The following is a 22,305-nucleotide window of genomic DNA, read 5'->3' on the forward strand; positions in this document are numbered from 1 at the left end:
CTTCTTGCTTTTAACTACGCTCATTTCTTCCGGTTCGGCTCAGTGCTGCCTGGTATGTTGTGGCAAAATGTGGTACTACAGTGAAGTTGCACAACTCTCATTTCAGATTTGTGCTAGTAAAACAAAAATGTTCAAAAGATGAATGTGCACACATAGGGGGAATTCCTTTATATAAAGAACATTCATTAATAAGTTATCACTTAAAAATATGCAATATTGCCTTCACAAGAGCGATGAACCACAAAATAAAATATAGGATAGCTACTACACAGCTATTCAAGGAAAAGCAATCACATGCAATTGTGTGTGTGGCATTAGTGAAAAACAACAAGGTTAATTGAGATTTTATTATGATGAGCCACTTAAAAGTTACAAAAAAAGAAATATGCAGTGGGGAAAATTTGGGAATAAATACATGCATTTGTCTTCTAGGGATCATACGAGCCGCTCTTTATTTCTCATCTCATCCGGTGCTTTTCCACGGAGGAGAATAATAGCTCAAAGCAGCAAACATAATTAAGCTGCTCAATTTATTCATCTAATTTGGAAATGGCCATGCGCGCAGAAGCATTGTATATGTTAGAAAAGGGGCTTCCGAGCGCTAATTCGTGCGTATTGTTGCTTGTCTCACTGTCAGTGTGTACAGTAACGGACGATGACTTCACCCGCCAATCAAGAGCATCCTGCCAGCATTCACTTCATTACACAGCAAACGGGCTGAGACTGCTTCGTGCGCTCAAAGACAAACTTAATCTCACTTTTCTTTCAGACCTTATTGATCTCCAAGGTGTGATTTTTTTTTTAGTGCTCTGCTTGAATGGAGTTGTTTCTGTTTCACTCTGGGAGAGGATTGAAATTCTGCACGAGGTGTGCTGAGGTGACAAATGCCTCTTTTTCAGTTTGATATTCCGCACCGTCGCCGTCACTGGGACTAGAAGCATTAAAGAGAATTAACACCTCTTTTCTTACTAGAATAAACACCGCATGTGCAAGAGTTTGATAAAGCCACTCAGTAAGTGATGAAATAATATCAGGGAAATGTGATTAAAAAGCCTAATTAGAAAACCGGGAAGTGCTAATTACACACGCTAAAAGTGCTAGCATCCAATTTGGGGCTCCTTTGTGAGGGGTGCACATTGTGGAATGGGCTTATTACATGATATATTACTTTTAACAACGAGAGAGTTAAAGAACACGCTTCTAATAGAACAGAAAATGGATCATGTCAGGATCTAAAATATTTCTTCTGTGAAGCAAAATTGGGATATGTTAACAGCTTTAATAGTGGCCTGAACAATCTATTAGGCTACAATGCGTCTGCAAATAGGAAAGATGACAGGAAGGGTTGACCTAATCCTCCTGCCTTTGGATGTGCTGCTATAAGGTGAAAAACGGGCGAATTTCTTTTCAAACATGAACACTTACATACATTACATAGGTTAGTTATTTGGCTTCTAGGCTATATTCAAGAGCAGGGCTCCATACTTAACTATGATTTTTTTGTTTTGTTTTGTGAAACCGCTGTCTGAACGTAGCCTTGTTGTGATTGTACATGATGTTGGTTCCATTTTACAGGGGAAGAAGTGAAATTAAAAAAAAAAAAATCACCATTTTAATTTTCACTTTCCTATATAAAACGTGTTTAGCTCAGGAATGCTTTTGCATTCTGCAAAGTTTATTAAAAGTTGAATAGGCAACTACAATAACTGGCTTTTGCCCAGGGTTAAAATTAGGGCCAGACCGCTACGGATTGGCCAATGCCGATTTTTGGCATAAAAAATGTAGGTAACTTATTATTTAATCCATTGCACCAGTAGTGTTTAGTCAATTACCAAAATTTTAGGAACATGTACTCCAATAACACAGATAAACACAGGAGGTCATTCGGCATGTCACTGAGAATTGAAAACATCCTCCAGCCTCTCTCTGCAAACACTTGTGTCAATATCTACGCCTGATAGCCTGACCGTTCACTAAAAAAGAGTAAGTATGAAATCTTCAGTGCTATTGTCCTGGAAGAGTAAATCCAGCGCGCCATCATCGCTTTCCAAATCTTAGCATCGGTGCTGTATTTGGTTTTTAATCACTTGACGTACACTTAGTTGAGACTGTCACTGCGCTGGCATGAATAAGCCTCCATATTTGTGTCCGATTGAGGCACTAATCTGAAAGATCTAAAAGCCCGAATCAATCCTGCGTTCTGGCTCTATTGATCTCATCTCCCAGTTACACTCTCGCTTTTGCTCTCTGCGGTAATGGATACTGAAGATGTCAGGCAGGTTGAACATGTATTGCTTCTTTAACCCGCGTGCCCCCGAATATTGTGGCCCACCAAGGTCGAGTTTTTTTTTTCTGAAAACAATGACGCTGCTTTTGATGTGTGCTTTTTTTTTTTCCATGACAGTAAAGCTTTGAACAATTTAATAACTTTTTTTTCCCCAAAAAAATGTTGCATACCCATTTTCTTTTGCATTGGCAGTTTTTATGAAAATAGCCTAATCTGCTTTTCTTTTCAAGAAAAATTCTCTGCTTTTGAGGTGCTTTCAACCATTTCAAAATGTTTGGTGACATCACAGCTGTATTTAGATATGCAGTATCTATCTTTAAAAAAAATAACATTTCTGGATTTGTATTGGCCAAAGTGTGGGAGTGGGGCGGTGGGGTAAACACTGTTTTTTTAAATTGTCTCTGCTTTTGAGGTGTGATAAATTAGTAATTTTTTCTTTTTTTTTTTCTTTCAACCATTCAAAATGTTCCGTGGCATCAGGCCTATCAATACCTTTGTAGTTTTTATTTTCCAACCCCATTCATGACAATAAAAGCCCCAATAAGTGCTTTTGTTGCAGTAGCCATGAAATGACCACGCCAGCGTAATGATTGCCTTATCTGGGTATTAAAGGCTGCTCCTGGCTTCGGTTCTCCAGGCGGGACTTGCGTCATTAGACTGTGATCATACTCTTCAAGTGACCACCACGCTTTGGTGGTAGCTAAGATATGGGGGGAAGTTTGAAAAGCTTGAAGGAGTGGACTGATGGATCAAAGCAGTATAATTTGATTGTAAATATCTACATGTGTCTGCTCCCGTGTTAGCAATCAGCGCAGTGAGACGCTCTCAAATCTCATCAAAATTCGCCTGCAGTGTTTTCACAAGCAGCTGAAGTGAGGAGGTTATATTTTCCTCAACCTTTGTTAGCAAATAGGATGATGGGAAACAATTCTTATAACAGATTTCCATGAAACCTTGTGGAGGGAAGACAAGCGGGTTGAGGAAGAATATGTTCATTTTGGTACGGATCCAGCCTTTTTTGTCAGAATTGTGAGATTCTGGGACGCTTTGCAGGGTAAACAGTATTAAATGCTTCAATTGTACACCTGAAACAAGAATGCTTTCCTCAAAATGTATGCATTTTGTTATTAAATCATTCACTGTGGCTGCACGATTATATCCAAAATAATAATAATAACATAATAATAACAATTTTTTTGTTCAATATTGAAATCACAATTATTCATCATGATTATTCATCATGTTTGGTCTGTTTGTCTATTGTTTGTCTGTCTATTTATTTCTTTTTTTTAAACAAGCTGTATATAAACAAGGCTTCAAGTTTTGATACTTACAAATAATAATAATAAACAAAAATACATAAATAATGTATATAATAATGGAGGGCAAAAACCTGACACACAGGGCAACACAAGTAATTTACTTGCTGAGTGCAAACCAATGAAAAAAATAAGCCTATTTAGAACCAAGCATATTATTTACTTTTAGTCAAATTTGAATCAATCAGCATTCAAAATGACATTTTCGGTCATTTCAAACTCAATTTATTTCAATTTTTATAGGAATCTGGTGAGAAACTCAACGCCATTTCACACTGGTAAATAATATATTGGGGTGAAAAAATAAGAGGCTTTAGTCAAGCAAACGTGGGAAATATTGCCCCCTGGTGGTGGTGCTTGATTTGACTTTTTAAATGTTAATATCACCATGGGTCAGCTTAATTAATCGTGGCAGCCAATATCGTGATTCATTTATTTTTCTCTTTTTTGGGGGGTTTGGGCTTGAATAGGGTCTAAAATAGGCTGATATGGAACAAGTTGAGGTCCGCGCAAAATTGATCCAAGTTGAAATAAAAACTGACACCATTTGCATGAAAGTGTGCGGTTTCGAGTATTCTGCTCTGCGCTATTTCATGGCTCATCGTTCACGCCCCCAATGAAGCATGTTTTTTTGGGGGGTGGAGGGGGGTCTTTTATGTGTTTTGACACTATACGTACTCACTGTGATGCTCTTAGTTTGATGTGGGAATGGAAAGCCACAGCTCTCACCAAGACACAATGCATGAACACAAAAAAGCAAATGGTCTTTTTTATGTGCTCTCTGCTTGCATTATGTTTATTTCTTCCAATACAGTTAAAATATGTCGGGCCCGACTGATACGGATTTATTTAGGCAAATGCCCATGCCCATTTTTGTTTTCTGAAAAAAATAGCATCCGTTTTCTCACAATGCAATTCAATAGGTGTGAATTATACGAGTATTTTCACAATTTTTGACTCAAGCAGGGTTCAACGTTAACTATATTGTTGAAAAAAAAATCCTTTTTTTCTTTGCAGAAAGGACTGCATGGCACAAGCAATGAAATTATACAGACATACATTCTTGCTAGATGTGTTTGTCTTATTAGTAGTTGAATGGGTGTATTTTAACTTAATACTTAATTTATGTTGCACTATGCAGTTTATGATTTTTTTTAATTTGTAAACAAACTGTGACTTTAGGTTGTGTGTAATGGCATCCATTTTTTTTCATATCTTCCTTGCGTTGCTCGTCTCATCATAAACATTTGCTTTGTTTTGAATGAGAGGTCCACAGAATGACCTCAACGACAATTTTTTTACACATATTTAGGAATAGAAAGTTACCTATATTTATGTGTAATAAGTAATGACACCAGTGTTACTCTATACAACAGTTGTAAATGGTAAATAAAAAAATGTAAAAAAAAAATTGATTGGTAGGGCCATAACCATATGTTAAAAAGTATGTTTAATATGTATTTGTCAAAAAGCTTCTCTTTTTTTTCTTTACAATATGTAATATGTGGCCCACTAGTTTAAACGTGATAATCTGACCGTTATTGTAAAACAGAAATATGAATTAAGCAAAATTAATTTGATCAATTTTAGGGAGCGGCCATTTTGCTGTTGCTCAGGGCTCAGGTAATGACATATCACAGCTCAGCTAGCAAAATTGACATCAATAAACTCAGAAAACAGGTGAGTCATCATAGGCCAAAATGGCTGCATGCTGAGACGCATAAAAAAGTGGATTTTCCTATTTAATTCATATTCCACAAACGTAATATTAATTTGAAGGATGTGATTAAACTATTGGGGGCACATGGTACTTATTAGTGTTTTAAAAATTTAAAACATGTTTCCAATACCACAGATTTTCACCTGAAACTACTCCCTGTAATAACCAGGATCCACTATAATCCTTTGCATAAATAAACATACGAATGGAGTTGAAAATATAAACTCCTTGCTAGAGGTAATAAAGCTTGAATCTCAATGACTAATAAATATGCAGGAGCTGGGTATTTGGAAATACAAGTTGGTCCAGGTCCAAATTAGCAGAGAGCTGTTGTCTATCAAGAGTCACTAAAGTCATTATTTACTGAAAGGGCGCAATTGGTTTTGCACACTGGAGAAACTGTTGAGAGAGAGGCTCACTCAAATTCAGTGCATATCGCCAATGTTATTTTTTTGACTTTTCAAAGAGAGTGCATTTTGTGAACCACCATTGCACTTACCAAAATCTTGCTTTTAAATATTTACCCAAACACAAGCTTCATTTAATTTTTGTCATATACATTGGAACTCATTCAATCCCAAAGGTGTATTTTTATGTATTTTAAGAGTTGAGATTGCACCTACACAGTCATATTTTTTGTCAAAAAATTCCCTAAATGTTTGGCTAAAGTAGGGTCTAAAAATGGCTGCCAATATTGAGTCATCAAGTAATATTTTGATTTTTTTTTTATTTCTATTACTGTGCAGTTAAAAGAAATCTTTGCTGTCTATAGTCATCAATGGTAGTGAATTAGTTCATCAAATCATCATTTAAATACTGTATTTTTAAAATGGCCACTATGGTGATACATTACTTTGGTAATTGAATTTATTTCACGTGAGAGTGAAAAAACATCCATCTCATTATTTCAAGTAATTTGGAAGTTCAGTATTTTCTAAGCCAATATCAACTATTCACTTTAGTCATCAAAAATTAATATTCAAGCGAAAATTTCCACAGCTGCGGGGCAATCACACTGAAAAAAAAAAAACATTCACTGAACTCAATTGAGTGAATGTGTTGACAGAAAACACAGCAAGTAGCAAGCGTGTTCAGCCATGCAGGAGATGTTGATACTAGATCTGTTACATCTGTTTGTATTTGTCACATTAGCATTGTCTCCCCTCAGTAAGCTCTCTATCTGTTATTGGTATCACACAACACAAGTACTTTCGTTGTTTTGAAAACAATACCATATTTGATCTGTCTGCAGGTTTCTTTCGATTGTTTGCCTAAATTTTATTAAAAAATATTAGTGGGACTTGCATTTGTTGACACAGAGTAGTTATTTTAAGTTCCTTTTCATTGCAGTTTTTCACTATTTAAAATAGAATAGTCTGTAAATACTGTACAGAAGTGTGTGTGTGTGTGTGTGGGGGGGGGGGGGGGGGGGTGATTTGGATGGACGGATGGATGGTTTAGGGTATACGCCGACCTATTGCAGAAAACCATCTGTGCTAGGCTCCGGCTCAGCACAAATAAATGATCAATTTGAAAAGCAATTGAAAACAAAAAAAACAAAAAAAATTGTGAGCAGTGATAAAATGAGGTCAGTTTTTCTCAATGGGGGATCCAGAAATGTCAAGTGCCAGTGTTCCCCGAAGAACAAAAAGTGACCCACTTTTTTGCTGCGCCATGACATGAGACACATTTCTTTGTTGTGGCCGGACTTTGCTAGGGTGCTTATGCACCACTCGTCTGGGTTTCTGTTCAGCCTCTGATCTTCAACGCCCCCCCGTTGCTGCCGTGGGAGGTGTCACCTCATCTCCCCAATGGCGGCTGACGTCAAAAATGAACAAGGCGCACCCATGGTGGCCTCTTTGAAGTCGGCAAATCAGACCTCGGAGGTAACCTCGACCACATCCCTCACTTCTGAAAAGCAGGCTGCGCTTGGCGACAAAGGCCTTCGATAACACTGACGGTGGCGAGCTGGGCATTTGGTACCTAGGTCTTCTGCGGGGATTTACCAGGCGCAAATCTTCTTAATACCACCATTTCACAAGTATAGAAACCAACAAAACACAACAGCATGAATGTCGGCCACATACGGTACGCCATCTGTAGCAGTTTAGAATCGATATGAATACGACAACCGAACAAAAAAACTCAGGTGTAATAAAATGAATTGTACACACACATATGTGGATTATTCCAATTGTATGTGTGCAGATCACTGCAGACTTGTTCTGCAAGTCAAATTTGGCTCAATCGGGCCGACAAATCAAAGGAAAAATGATGACATCATCTAGCCCTGAATCAACTTCCCAAGTCAGTCAGAAATCACATCCTGCTGGTTACCTTTAAATTCTCTCATAAGATTGCAAATGACAAAACTTATGAACAACAAAACTACAGTATTGCAAGTGTAACAATATTGAATGATAATTTCACATACTACAAGAGGTGCATAGAAGCTCACTTTTGAAAATCATCATTATCTGTGGTGTTTAGCATTGCAGCTAGCGGTGTGAATACACAATTTGGTTGAATACACAATGGATAATTCACTTTGTTTTCTGTATATTTAGAAAGTACTTCCTTTCCGTTTTTGTTAATCTGCAAAACTGCTGCTTGTCGTTAAGTGCGTTGAGGTGACCACAATTAGCGATTGAATGTCACATTCTTGAAAGCAGGTCAAAGGAAATAAAAAGAGGAAAAAAAATCGTGATGTCAGGAGATAAAAAAAAGATTGATTAATAATTATCTCCTTTAATTCTCACCTTTGCTATACTTCCCAATATTAGTTTTTTTTTTTTTTTTCTCCTAGCGTTATCTGTGGCTGTATTTGCAGCTAGGTGCTTTGCATTTATGTAGTAGGCTAAGCTTGACCAGCTTCTGTGGTAAACCAGCTCCTCACAAATATTATATGCTCTTCCATTTTCATGTCTTCCTTTCGCAATTTAACTATCACTGTAAATAATTGATTGCAATGAACATTCCTAAAAAATAAATACAATTTCTTTCAAGAAATGCGAAAATGTTGGTCAATGATAACTGATCAGTACTTCTGAAAATGGTTATGCCACCAAAGAAAATAATACCAAACGTCAGTCATGAACGTGTGTGCATTTCAAGTAGATTGTATTGTAGCCTGACTAAACTTTATGATTCAGATCAGCCAGCTTCACAACACACAGGATGACAAACTCATTCAGAGTAGCCAATATTCACTTAATCAGGTTTGCTTTCATAACGCAGCGTCTGTCTGTGAGAACATGAGCACCACTTCCACGCTTTAACTAGCGTCTGGGCAAAGAGGAAGCGTTCAAGACACTCTACTCTGCCTCCAGATATTACTGATAAAATATAAAAGCCATAATAATCAAGGAACCGGCCTTAATGGCTGTTGTCCTGTCCCCCCAAACCATTCCCAAACAGTCTGCCCCTTAGCCCGTGCCAAATGCGAAGAAGGAAAAGGGGAAGCAGAAAAAATAAATACATCCTCAATTTTAATGGCTCATTTCCGTGGGACACTACTTTTAAGCCTTGGGCCCGGCAGCGGAGACCTGATCTGGGCGCTTCAACCCCACTAAATTGTATCATTTTCTTCAAAAACACACATTACACCCACTGATTGGGAATACAAGCGGATGGACGTCAAAGTAAATACTCTTTTCTTTTCATTTTCACACCTGTTTATAGTTTATGGCGGGCCTGGAGTGAATAATCTGGACCGTTGCAATATATGCTTCGTAAGGACACGAATTTGATCATCATCATTCACACACTCTGACACACAAACAGGTGGTGCTGTGCTAGATGAGTCAATGATGAGGCCATGTTCCAAAGCAAAAGAAGGCAAACAGCAGAAAAAGAAAACTTTAGAAGTCCCCCCCCCCTAATATGGGGGATGAAAATGAGGGGGAAAAAACTCAACTTTAACTCGGAGAAATCCGGTACATATTCCAATGTAGCATTTTTCTTAAAATTTCAGGAAATTTGTGGCAATTTTCTATTCTTCGAATTCGTAACTTCTGCTTCAAATGAGTGGACGATACTAGTGTGAAATAAGGCCAGTTATCGACTTGATAACTCAGTATCAATACTTGCCCATTGCCACTTAATATTATTGAAGGGAATGGTATTTTGGATTTATTATAATAGCAAAATTGTGCACCTTTACTAATACATTAACTAAAGTAAAATAAAAAAAATACATGAAAACATATGTATTAAAATACTTTTTTTTAATCTACAATGTATCATAGCTTTACACCATGTTTCTTAACCAATGAATGAACTTATATAAGGGTATCAAACTGTGATTTAATGAAAACAAAAAGGGTGAAACGCAGACAACATGTGAACTGGTTTGTCAGTTTTAGCCTTTCTTACTGAGTATAATCATTTCTACAAAATATAACAAAACGATATTGACAACTGCAAATGTGGACTCAAACCAAAAGCCCTCATCACTATTTGATTCGATGTGGATTGCACAAGTTCCAAGAACAGTTGCACTCGAGGATACCACAAAAATCTAATTATGGTTACTTTGTCATAACATCTTACTTTAGCTTGGTCTGGAACAAATTGTTATGTAATATTAAAGCACGAAAACAAGGACAACATTACATCAACTCTCAGTATTGCCCGGTTTATTCTTTGAAAAGTTTTGTGCAACCAAACAAGAGATGCGTGAGGAATCTAAATTTTCTCTCAATGGATCAATTCAAAAAGATAGCAGTTGCTCTCATGTCCAAATCTGTGAAAATATTTGCAATGTGATCGTTCTCTATTTAATAGACAATTTATCATCTCACGCTAAAGTGGAACTGCTACACTGGTCAAACTACAATTATGTTTTGGCTGGATTTTCCCATCAGAAAAAAAATTCCAGGGTCAAATTCTCACCATCATTAAACGTTTCAATTCTTTAAGGAAATGTATCCGTCAAAAATCTAAATATATAGTTTGTAAATAAGACACTAGATTCTTGGGGTGGCCAAGTCTGGTCCTTGACAGCAAAAATCCAGCCTGTTTTTGGTTTTTCCCTTCAACCAACACAGCTGATTCAAATGAAAAGTTTGTGACTAAGACACATTAAGATATCTTACCAAAACTCTACACTCTCTTATGGATAAAATAAATAACTAAATAAAAATAAATAATGTGGGTCAATTTCAATCAAAACTATTTAAAAAATGGTCTTTTGTTATCTCAAAAATTGGGTGTTTTGTAATGTACAAAACAACCAAGAAAGTTTTGTATTAGATTGTTACTTTTTTTGGACCAAAATTGGGTAATGTGTGTGTATATATAGGTGCTGTCTGGGTAATGATAAATGTCTACGTAAAGTGAAAATGTTTCATTTAGAATTAAGCCCCCTTTATAAACACCTTTTTTTAACAAATGATTTTCAAAATTTTACAGTAGATTATTTTTCAAAATCATTCAACCCAAATGTCAAGAATTCTTTCCTCACTCATTAGTCATTCACACAATTTTTGTTTAAAAATCAATTCTATGAAATATCCATCCATCCCTGTCATAGCTCCATCGCGAAAACCAAAGTTTCACCGTTTAGTTTCTCTTTATTTAGTCTTATTTCCAAATGTGTGCTTACTCTTCCAAAAGTATGAACTGCAGGCCCAGTTCATTTAGAATCGTCACATGATGAAATGCAGATTTTCCACAAAAAGGTGCAGATGGTGAATAATAATAAGATGACAAAGGGATCACTGAGTGTGCACCATCAGTCATCCTCCATTGGTTGCCTTCATCGCCGCCATTGTCTCCCCTCTGTGCAATGATGCTATATACACACACCTGATGATAAACATGCGGGAAGATGGATGCCTGATAAAGGGAAAATAGAGGAGACAAAGACCTGGTGGGAGTCATTTTGGGGGGGAGGTAAACACCGCATGAATTAGCCCACTCAATGGAGAAGACATGCAGACATTAGAAATAAAAGTTTCTTTTTAATCATTGTTTAGTGAGAAAAATAGCCTGTTATATAAAGGGAAAGACATTAAGCACTTTTTCCGTAGTCCTTATGTGTCCAATATATGTTCAGTGCCAATCAAAAAAGGCTTCCAATTAAGAGTCCTCGTAAAAGGTTAGCGATTGTTTCCAGGAAAGAAAAATCACTATCTACCTCCCATTTTCATTTTCATATGAATGAGCTCTTTTAATTAAACCGAGCAGCTAATGAGAGGCTATAATCAAAATAATAGAATGTCGGCGCAGCTCTGTGAAGAAGGAAGACAAAAAAAAGAAAAAAAAGGCCCACGTGGACGACATATAGAAGGAAGAGCTAGACGAGCGGGAGGGAAAAAAGGAGATTAAGTGCTTCTGAACAGAAAACAGATAGCTGTTGTCTTTGAACCTTTCATGTTTTATTTTTCCCACCGACAGAAGTTGAAAGAATGGAGAATTTAGCAAGACTTTGGCGCACAAAAGAAACAAGGACTGAAGAAGAAATGCAGACTGGCATGTTGTCTAATGTGTGTGTCAGAAGATGGAAATGAAGTAAAGTGAGAGAAAGACACATGCAGGGAGATCTCAGATGAAAAAAAGGGGGGGGGGGGGGAAAGGCTCTCGTCTATTGTTGTGTGGGTATGTGCATGGTGGCGCGGCTCGTTTGTGCGCCTGCTGTAATTTCTTCATTTGAAGGTTAATTAACACTCGCAGTAAAAAGTAACAGGACTGCAAATCAAAGGGAGTAAACAGTCTTGCAATTGCCTCAAGGGATTATTAGGAAAATAAACGAAAGCTGCGTAATGCAATTAAAATATTTGAAATATGAACTTGGGAAAGCAGCTTTCCTTTGATAGGACTTAAGTGATCAAGGACAATTGAGGTAAACTTGAAGGAAATATTAAGAAGATGCACAAAAATGAAGTCAGCCATACTCACAACCAAATCAGAAATTCTGCCTTTACGAAGATAATAACGCTCACTTTTTATAGTCACGGACCATTCAACAATGACGAAGGTAACTCAAATCAGACACGTTCTACGACACCACACTTTCACAGCGGGTGTAAAAGAGAAACTTAAATTAGCTGACAATTCCAGAGCAATTACCTTAAACTAACATCATACGTCACTTTAGCTTTCAATTATCGCCTGAACAATTTAACTAACGACATTATACATAAAGGCGTTGCCCCTGTAGGGGTTTAATACGTCTCTTGCTTCGCACGGATTCTAAGCACTTTCTTCCCAACTGAGTAACTCCCACGCCCGCAAGCTCACCACACTTCCTGTTTACACAGTTTGCGGCAAAATAAAAGCATAGCTTCAAAACAACAGTCGGCTAGAACAAATTAACTGAAACTTGCCTGAAAGGCAGAACAGGAACGTTTAAACTCGGCAGCGACAAGACTGCTTTCAAGCAATGCTAGCTATATATATATATATATTGAAATGAATAACTAAATTCCAATCCATTAATTTTCTCCTGTGAGTTTCCAAATAAAATAGAGCAGATAAATGCAAGTAACCAGGGCACCCGGATCAGATAAATGCAAGTAACCAGGGCACCCGGATCCTTCATGGAGCGGTGGGTGAGTTTTTGCGCGCGCGCGTGTTGGGCGCCTTTTCAAGGCACACACATGTGCATATATTTGATTTGGGGCTGTGCCGTGCGCATGTCATCACTCCGGCTCTGGCAAAGCGGAGGGATATGAGCTAATTAGGAAGGAAGACAACCGAAGGGCCAACAAAAGGGGGGAGAAATCACATTAAAGGCACGGGAAGGGGGGATTACTTTGAGAGGCGTTCTTCTTTGAGCTCCAACAAAGTGCTAGGCGAGGACTAAAGAGTTTTGAGCCTTAGCAAGCATCTAAGACGCATGTGGCCCTCGCGTTACGCTCCTTTTGGTAGCGTGTCCTTCCGTGTCTGCGCCGGGCTCTCGCAGGAGTTGTCCCTTACCAAGCGCGGCGTGGCTATCAGATGGGCAGCGGGCCACTGTTATCATAAACATAGATTTGGGAGGGCTCGCAGACATACATAAACAGCAGCACCACAGGCTGCAGTGTCACATCTCTTCTAAACCTCCGTCAGTCACTCCGCTCTTCTAAAAGCCTCATCAAGGCAGTGTTTGGCTCAGTCTGACAGTGCTGCGCTTTCAGACGGCTGGCGCGCACAACCCCGGTCGCCGCCGGGACCCCATTAGCCGCGGCCCAAAGCCATCAGAAGTCCACTGTCCCTGGCTGTCAGTCCAGGATTCCTTCTGTATACATTGGGCCATTACAGAACATTATAGAACCCTCAGGGTACAATAAATACCTCTTAATCTGATATCCTTGTGTTTGCTTTGACAGAAAGGGGCTTGGAGGGTATTGCGGGTTCCAAAAGTGTAATATTCAGGGGAGGACCGCAAGGATCCTTAGAGGATTTTTACTTAACAACCATTAAATGTTCCTCTGCTTGAATGATGGACCTCAGGTCATTAAGTAGCACAATAAGCTGTAATACGTTGAACCAAACTGTTGAATCGAAGCAAATGGACTACTCTTGGTTGAAGAATGTTTCTCCGTGAATACGCTACCCTGACTGATTACCCTGCAGAAAAATGCGGAATGTTGCAAAAGTCATAGTGGAACTAAACATACCTAAAAAGAGACTGAAAGAAAGCATGAAAACTAACAACTACAGTATCTGCATAATGGAAACAAGTTGCAAAACTGGTTGATGAAAATATTGTATCTGAAGCTGAAACAAACGCCTCTATTAAAAGCCCAAGACAGGTACCCTCTTCTCGATCCAGCCCGAGTCAAGGTTGTAACCATTTTGCATCGATATGCATTTAGTTTCGTGGTTTCTGGTGTCAAGTCAATTGTATTTGTATGGCACCACATCCCCCAGGCACTTTACATATTGAGAGACGCTGACCTCTCCTCTACTCCGATATTATTTACAGCAGTCCCATGAGCGTTTACAGTGCAACTGCAGCTAGCACGAGGCTCCGTGTCATTGGCCTATGTCAGCCGTGAGGTTTGACCAAGTCAACAATGCTTCACGCTGGCTTTTGTCATTCTGGAGAAAAGGAGCACCGAAGACATGATTTTCTTGTTAGATATTCGATTTATACTTGAAAAATGTACTCAAGTGTGTGGAAAAATATAAAGAGTAGCTGGTAATAAATGAACTAGGACTTAAGTAATCAATTACTTAAGCTCCTAATCTGTTACTTTAGTTCCTTAGTACTTAAAGTATTCAATTATTCTAATACTTAATTACCAGAGGTATTCAATTACTTGAGTACTGAATTACCAAAACTGATCTAGAATCTTTGCACTTAACTAAGGTAATTGATTACTTTGGTTCTTATTTACCTAAAGTAATCAATTACATTGGGACCCGATTTAACTATTAGCAGCCACTTATACACGATAGATAGATAGATAGATAGATAGATAGATAGACAGATAGATAGACAGACAGACAGACAGACAGACAGACAGACAGACAGACAGACAGATAGATAGATAGATAGATAGATAGATAGACAGACAGACAGACAGACAGACAGACAGACAGACAGACAGACAGACAGACAGACAGACCGACCGACAGAATGGCGCAGAACTCTGATGATTTATTTTTTCATGCCAAAATGCTTTACGCTCATAAGGGAATCAATCCCTGGATGAAAAAATGACTTCACCTGATTGAAAAAAGGTTGAGGAGCGCAGCACTGCTCTCCTCAATGAGCAAGACAATGACAAGGCGATATGGACAACAGACAAAACATTGGCCGGTATTTTCGGAGGTGACGTCGTAAATGAACTTTGACCCGCGCTGCTGAGCTCAGCCGTAATGATCGTCCGTTATTGCGCCTGTCAACGGCCGTCGCCGCTGTCCTAAGGTGACGAATGGGATGGCAAAGACAATAGAGGCCTTTGGTTTTGGCGTGATCGCTGTGGACGCGTGTGAATGACTCGGAGATATGGCTACACTTTATCAATATGCCACTTTATTGAATTGGCAGCGCTCGTTTGCATGGCTGTTTTGTTGTCTCGCTGCTTAGACCGAGACAGGCGCGGACACGCAGACAATTCGAGCGGTGACGGAGCAACAATGGCAATCTTTACGGGCTTTTCTTTCACGCTGGCATTTTGGTTTTGCCTTGCAGATTTAAGTACAGATCAGCTAATTAGCCTTCGTTTGATTTGCAAAGGACATAAGTCGCAGGAAGATAACCGCATGCATAAATTCTCCTAGCATCAATTTCACTAGCAACATTTTTGCAATCAACCAAGTGGACACCACGTAGACCATTTATTCCCAATCGCAACTCACAAAAGATTTGCGCAGCTGGCCAGGTGGGAGATAACCAGTCCCGGAAATGGGAGAGGTGGATTGAAAGAGGCGGTGGCGCTATTAATTAAACCACAACCATTTTTAATCACAGCTAATTACATTGGAAGGCCAGGTTTGAGAGGGCTGCGCGTGATTCTATCGCTCTTTGTATATGTGTGCGTGCGTGTGTGTCTTTTTGGCATGGCATGGTCTCAGCTACACGCCGCATTTATTGTCAATTCATCAGGGAGTCACATTTGCAATATTTGACAGGAAAGTGTTGTCAAGATGCTGAAATTCGGACATTGAACAATAAAGTATTTGATACTAGGGCAAACAAATAAAATATCAGGAAAAGCAGTGTAATCACAGGTACACTGGTATCGTATGATAATCTTTCACGGTCAATGCACTTTCTCTCTGAACAAAACAAATTGTGTGCAGCACACGTGATTAATTTGAAGTCAATTTCATGGTAATACTTGTGTGTTACCCAATTACTATGTACGTTTAAGAAAAAGTCCTATTGTCTAGATAAAAGCTGGTTGCGCTTACTAAGTTTATTAATCCAGGTGCTTAGAGCTGTGGATAGTTCATGCTTTAAGTGGGACCCAAATGATTAATCGGTGAATTATGGTCTTTCAAACGATATTTCCTGATTATTTTAACTGCTACCAGACCGGCTAATTGACACCTGCCAATTAATTGGCAATTTTTTTTTTTTCTGCAATAAAATTGCATTGGCCGAAAAAAAATACAAATTGGTCAGTCTGTAGTTTTGAACAAATATTTCAGTTCATTTTTATGATTAATATAATTGTCATTACTATTTGGCATGGCCTCATTCTGAACCTTGTTACATTTATCCATCAATTATCTTAACTGACAGTTCTTACAGTGGTCATACTGGGGCCTATGCCAGCGGTCTTTGAGCTGTTCTGAAGTACAGTTTAGAATGTTCAATATACCTACCATGCATGCATGTTTGTAGAATTTTGGAGGAGAACAGAGTACTCAGAGAAAACCCATGCAGGCATGGGAAAAAATGCAAACTCCACATAGGAGGCTGGAACTAAACCACTAAAATGGGAATTTGCAGGCCATAAATGGCCCCCAGGCTATAGTTTGGACAACTAATGTTTCAATGTTTTCGGAAATGACAAGTTTTAGACCACATAATTGTATATTTTATTGATATTGAAATGTTTTCGCTATCCAAAAAAATGACTCTGGACATTATGCTACCCTATGTGGTCACTTATTTGCCTGTGATAAAGTGTGAAAATGGGACTCTTAACTTTTCCTTGCTCATTATTAGATGACTTTCGAGAAATGATCATTTTTCCGACTAAACAGATATCACCGACGCTAGCAATTTCGTTTCCCCGCTGATTATCGACGTGGCACTTAAAGCCCAGATTGATGTGAATAAAGTTTTACTGTTTTGGAGAGGCAAATAAACCTTAAAAGAATGTAATTTGGAACGAGACATTAATACAAGGAGAGCGCGTTAGGAGCTTCCCCAGTGGTTAAATAGCTAATTAATGTTGCAGCCATTTATCAGTCAAACGGCGGCTAATTAGTCTTTTCAATCTCATCTGCCTTGAGACACATTTGAAACTGGTTCTGTCGCCTTCCTCCTCAGCCTTGTCGATTACCCCCTCCTCCGCGTTCATCTGTCTCGGGAGAAGAGCGCCTGTTATCTGTGCACATCGACGCTCGTTTCCCATCTGTAAACATTGGGCCGCTCAGAGGTTGACCCGCGGCTACTGTCTTGACCTGGAGGATACCCGCCTACAGGCGTATGGATGGAAAATCATCACGCCGGGGTCTTATCGCTAAAGGGGCTGTAAAAGTGGTCCTGAATGAAAAAAGCGTGGCAACTCGACTGGATTTACACTTACCAAGATTGCAGCCATGAGTGTTGTGCGACACTGGTATCGATCCGATATCAACGCGAATGATGCGTGCTTTTGTTTGTTTTTGAACCATTTACCCCGAACATTTTTGTTGAATAAATTTAACTTCAATACTGTAATTGAATAAAATAAAAAGAATTTAAAGTACCTTGAGAAATATCCAAAACTATGTATACGCTGAATATAGGCGCCAATTAAAGATATTCGATACCACTTAACAATATACCACTAAGGATAGCGCATCGGTACCACAATTACTTTTGATTCACAACCACCACCAACCACACCCCAAAAATATATAGTATATATATATATATACTGTATATATATATATATATATATATATATATATATATATATATATATATATATATATATATATATATATATATTAGTAAGTACTTTTAGCTTAAACATTCTTTTCAACGCACTGATCAAACCTCACATTTTCAACTCTTTTTCAGAAATATTCCACACATTTACACCTTTAACAGAGGAAAATTTTGCTTTCTGAGCCTGTCTTGAGCTGTTTGTTATTCGCAAAAAGCATAAGACAAGTTTGATTGAAAAAAACATTTTCAAATCATTTCTATAACAATGTACTCTACAAATGTACACCTTTACCCGATACTTTGCTATAGTTTATTAAGGGACTTACTTACACATTTAATACCTTAACGTTGCTATTTATTAGTCCTACATAAACGTATGCTTAATAAGGGTTAGGGTTAACCAAAAAAAGCATAACAAGGAATAGGATGTGATCTGTTTGTTTCCTGTTTTTTTTTTTTTTTTTTAGTTCCTTAAGCTTGAGCATATTAATTTTTGATAAGGAAAAGGGGGGGAAATAACTAAATCTGTAGTGTATGTGTTTACATTGATTGAAGCTGATCAAATACATTTGAATCTGATTTATTATAAAAAAAAATTCTCTATATTCCATTTTCTATCTGACTTGCCCCCCCCCCCCCCCCCCAAGCAGTGATTCACTCGTTTTGTAAGATTTTAAGTTGACATCAAAATGATCATATTTCTATGGGAGAAAAGTAAATCTAACAATTTAACATGCACATGTACTGTAGTTTTAATGTGTATGTTTACCTTTTGGGGCTCAGTTTATTCAGGGACTTACTGCGAAAAACGGACTCACGTGTTTTAGATTTGCACACAAATATTTTTTACTATTGTGTGAATGTTACTGCCTGATGTTGACACTGCACAGTGGTTGATTTTGAGTAAACAGGTATCAGATTCCTGAAAAGTTGAATTGGTCATGAGATCTGCAACGAAAATGCAGCCCAACTATTTATGACATCATGTGTTCGTCCCATGTGTTCCTGTGTATGTACAGGTGAGAAAACACTCCCTTGCAGTAGTCCCACAACCTCCCTGTGCTTCAGCATCTTGCCAAAGTCTCATTACATTTTAAAGCAGATTACACAAGCGTCCTTAGCGAAGCTCGGAAGGCTTCTCTCACATACAAACACAACAGGATTAGCATGCATGTTAAGATTGACGAGAGGAGGGGGTGGGGGGGACTGCAGCAATCCGCCACTCCTGTGTCCGCTTTAATGAGAAAAGAGGATGTTCTTTATCAAGACAAGGAGGATTCATAAAATAATCTTTTTCCTAAGACGTACTGACAAATAATGCATATTGAGCTTTATCTTTTTTTTTTTCAATTATGCAGTTCAAAACGTCAAATAGCTTTTGGTTTATTTATTGGTTGGTGTCTTATGATTGTTTCAATATGTTTCGTGATTATATGCAAATGTCAGTACACTTTTTCTAATTACATGCTGTGTAATACAAAAAAATGTATTGAAAGTTCGACCTTTACAAACATAATGATCGCTGCTCCTGAGCAGTGTTAGAAGTACCATATTTTTCGGAATATAAGGCGCACTTAAAATCTTTTAATCTTGGTGAAAACCTACACTGCGCCTATTATCGGGTGGGCCTAATGCAGGGGTGCTCAACGTGTCGATGGCGGTCGACCAGTCCATCGCGAAGGTAGTTTTTGTAGATCGCATGAAATTGCGACCAGAGGCACTAACAACAGCGCTGAAAATTAACTGCAAATGTGCATTTGGAACATGATAAAAACTATAATATTAACTCATTCAGTGCCATTGATGAAAATTCTCATCTTTTAAAATAATAATAACAATGATAAATAATAAAATTATCGACAAATACTTTTTTGGGACGGTAGCTGACACCCTTGATTAATGCTTACATAACATAAGCCAATCGAGCGCTGTTGTGATAACTGTGACCATTGGATGGCAGTGTTTTTCTCACATACACCACAGATATTACCTACATGCAATTCAAAGTAAGGAATGGAACACAATCTTTCATATGATACCACCCATATTTACAGTGAGATAGCACACAATATTCTGTTGGCCTTGAAAGGTGAGTGAAAATGCTAAATACTGGCCCTCTAGAGGTTTCGTTTTCCAGTAAAGTTTTTATTTTATTTTATTTTTGATTTCAGGACATGTAAATGTACTCATAAATTGCATGCTTTAGTCATTTGTATGTGGATTTTTTAAATTTGATGGGTGGGACATCAAATGTTCTCCAATTCTAGAATTACCCTTATAATTTATCGTATTAAATACTGCACTGTATAATAAGGCCTATTTTTTGTTAACTTTTCAGCATTTATTGAAAAAGCTCTCTGTATTATTCCCCTGACCATCAAGACCATGTCAAAGTGTCCTTGAGCAAGACACTGAACCTCCAATTGCTCCTGATGCTGCGTCATCAGTAGGTAAATGACTCGTTAGTGTAAAGCGCTTTGAGTATCCAAAGTAGAAAAGCGGTATATAAGTGAAAGTCCATTTACCATTTATTATACACTAGCAATGAACATATTGTCAAATGAATAGCTTTATGACAATGTCCCTATAGTTTGAGCATTTCTGGAGCTTTCCAATTCTGTTTTGTATTATGCACTTTTATCCAATATTGTCCCTCCATTTTCAATCAAAAGACCTCAGATGAAAGTTTAACACATAAATTGACAATTGAATGTGAAGTTTAGCTGATTTGCTGCCATTGACGGCTAGAGATGTCAAAAATCCATTTTGACTGGATTCCAATGACAGGTACATGAGACAAAAAAAAATAGTTTTAACTAGGTTGGTAGTGAATAAGTTAATTGACAACACAATACTATTAATGTGTGCAATCAGGGATTAATTAGTCGTGGAACACATCACGGATGGAAATATAACCTACAATGGATAGCGAATGACTGTTTCTAGAAAGTGAAATTGGAGAGACAAGAGTAAAACGAATATTTTTCCCCCTCTCTGCCTCCTTTTCTATAAGAGGAACGCGAGGAGATAAGACTAAAAGGACTGTCACTCAGGGGAACAAACCTTCCAGTGTCCCCTCTTGCTCCCGCTCCTCCCGCTCTCTCCAATTTCCTCAGATTCCTGCTAAGATAGAAGCGCCGCTCACAGCAGCCGCTTGCTGACATCATCCGCTACATAGTAAGAGGCTTCTGCTCCTCCCCTTAAAGCTCACAGCTAATATATTAGAGACATCATATTTAAACGTTTTCAGCCAGACTGATGTATGTTTCCATTACTAAAGACATTTTTTCTACAATTTCCTGATAAATAAAACCATCATTCTATTTATTCAGTTAGGCCACCTGCAATCAAATGCAAAAAATCATGATAAAATAATAATAATAATAATTACGCTTAAGTACAGGGCCACATTGCTGTCACAAATAACCATTTACGGAAGCAAACCCTGAGTGAACCCAGCTATCCGCTGGAACACCGTTGAATATGCAGTATTGTGTTTAACAGTGATGCTTAACGATATTACTTCATATAAAACTTTGGCTAGAAAGCAAAGTGTGGAGATTCTCTGTTGCCGATCTATCGTTGCCAACAGCCCATCAAAATACATAAAGTGGACCCCAGGGTTAGGGCGTCCCTAGTTTACGTTTTTTTTTCACGTTATGAAGTGGAATACGAAGTTTTTTCAACCCCTTGTTACGGCATTTTTTCTGCCCTACGGCATCAACAACAATTTCCAAAATTCAAACTTGGTGGCCAGTGCGCGTGTGTACAACTCACTCGCCTCACAGCACGCTCGTATGTCACTATAAGCGTCACCAAGATGCTGGTCTGTTATTGGTCGGCGTCACTGAGATGCCGATACGCCATTGGCCGAAATCCCTCCGGCAATGCCGTAGAGATACTTCTCTCTCGCTTTATCGCTCGCTCAGTTCAAAATCTTGCGTGTGTTTCGTAAAGACTTGATCTTGCGTGAGTGCTTACGATATTGTATTTATTGTGTATTTTAGTGCTTAATTCAAACTTTAGTTCGTTAGCCACGGGTTCCAAGATCGTTAGTGACGTGAAAGGGAGAGGTAAGAAGATGATTACTATGGAAACGAAGCTTTATTTTGAAGTTGTCACCGTGTTTCCGGCATGTGCTTGCTTACACCATCACAACGTCCTTTTTAGAATGTATTGTTTTCATTTTGATTGTTTTTCTGCCAAAAAAAAAACCAAATATTCATTTTTATTTGCCATTTTCGGCCCCCTAATTTTGGTAGTCGAAAATTTGGTGCATCCCTAAATGGAACCACGTTTTTACGGTTAAAAAAATAAAGCACAGTATATTTGTGAAGCGTTTTGAGCACCACATTGATATTAAGGTGCAAACGACTTCTGTCCAATAAAAGGCCAATATTCTTGTGCGTTTTAGACACAGGTAGAAAAAAAAAGA

The sequence above is a fragment of the Hippichthys cyanospilos genome, chromosome 9, assembly GCF_059441005.1.
Source record: "Hippichthys cyanospilos isolate Australia breed blue-spotted pipefish chromosome 9, RoL_Hcya_1.0, whole genome shotgun sequence".
Taxonomy (NCBI): Eukaryota; Metazoa; Chordata; class Actinopteri; order Syngnathiformes; family Syngnathidae; genus Hippichthys; species Hippichthys cyanospilos.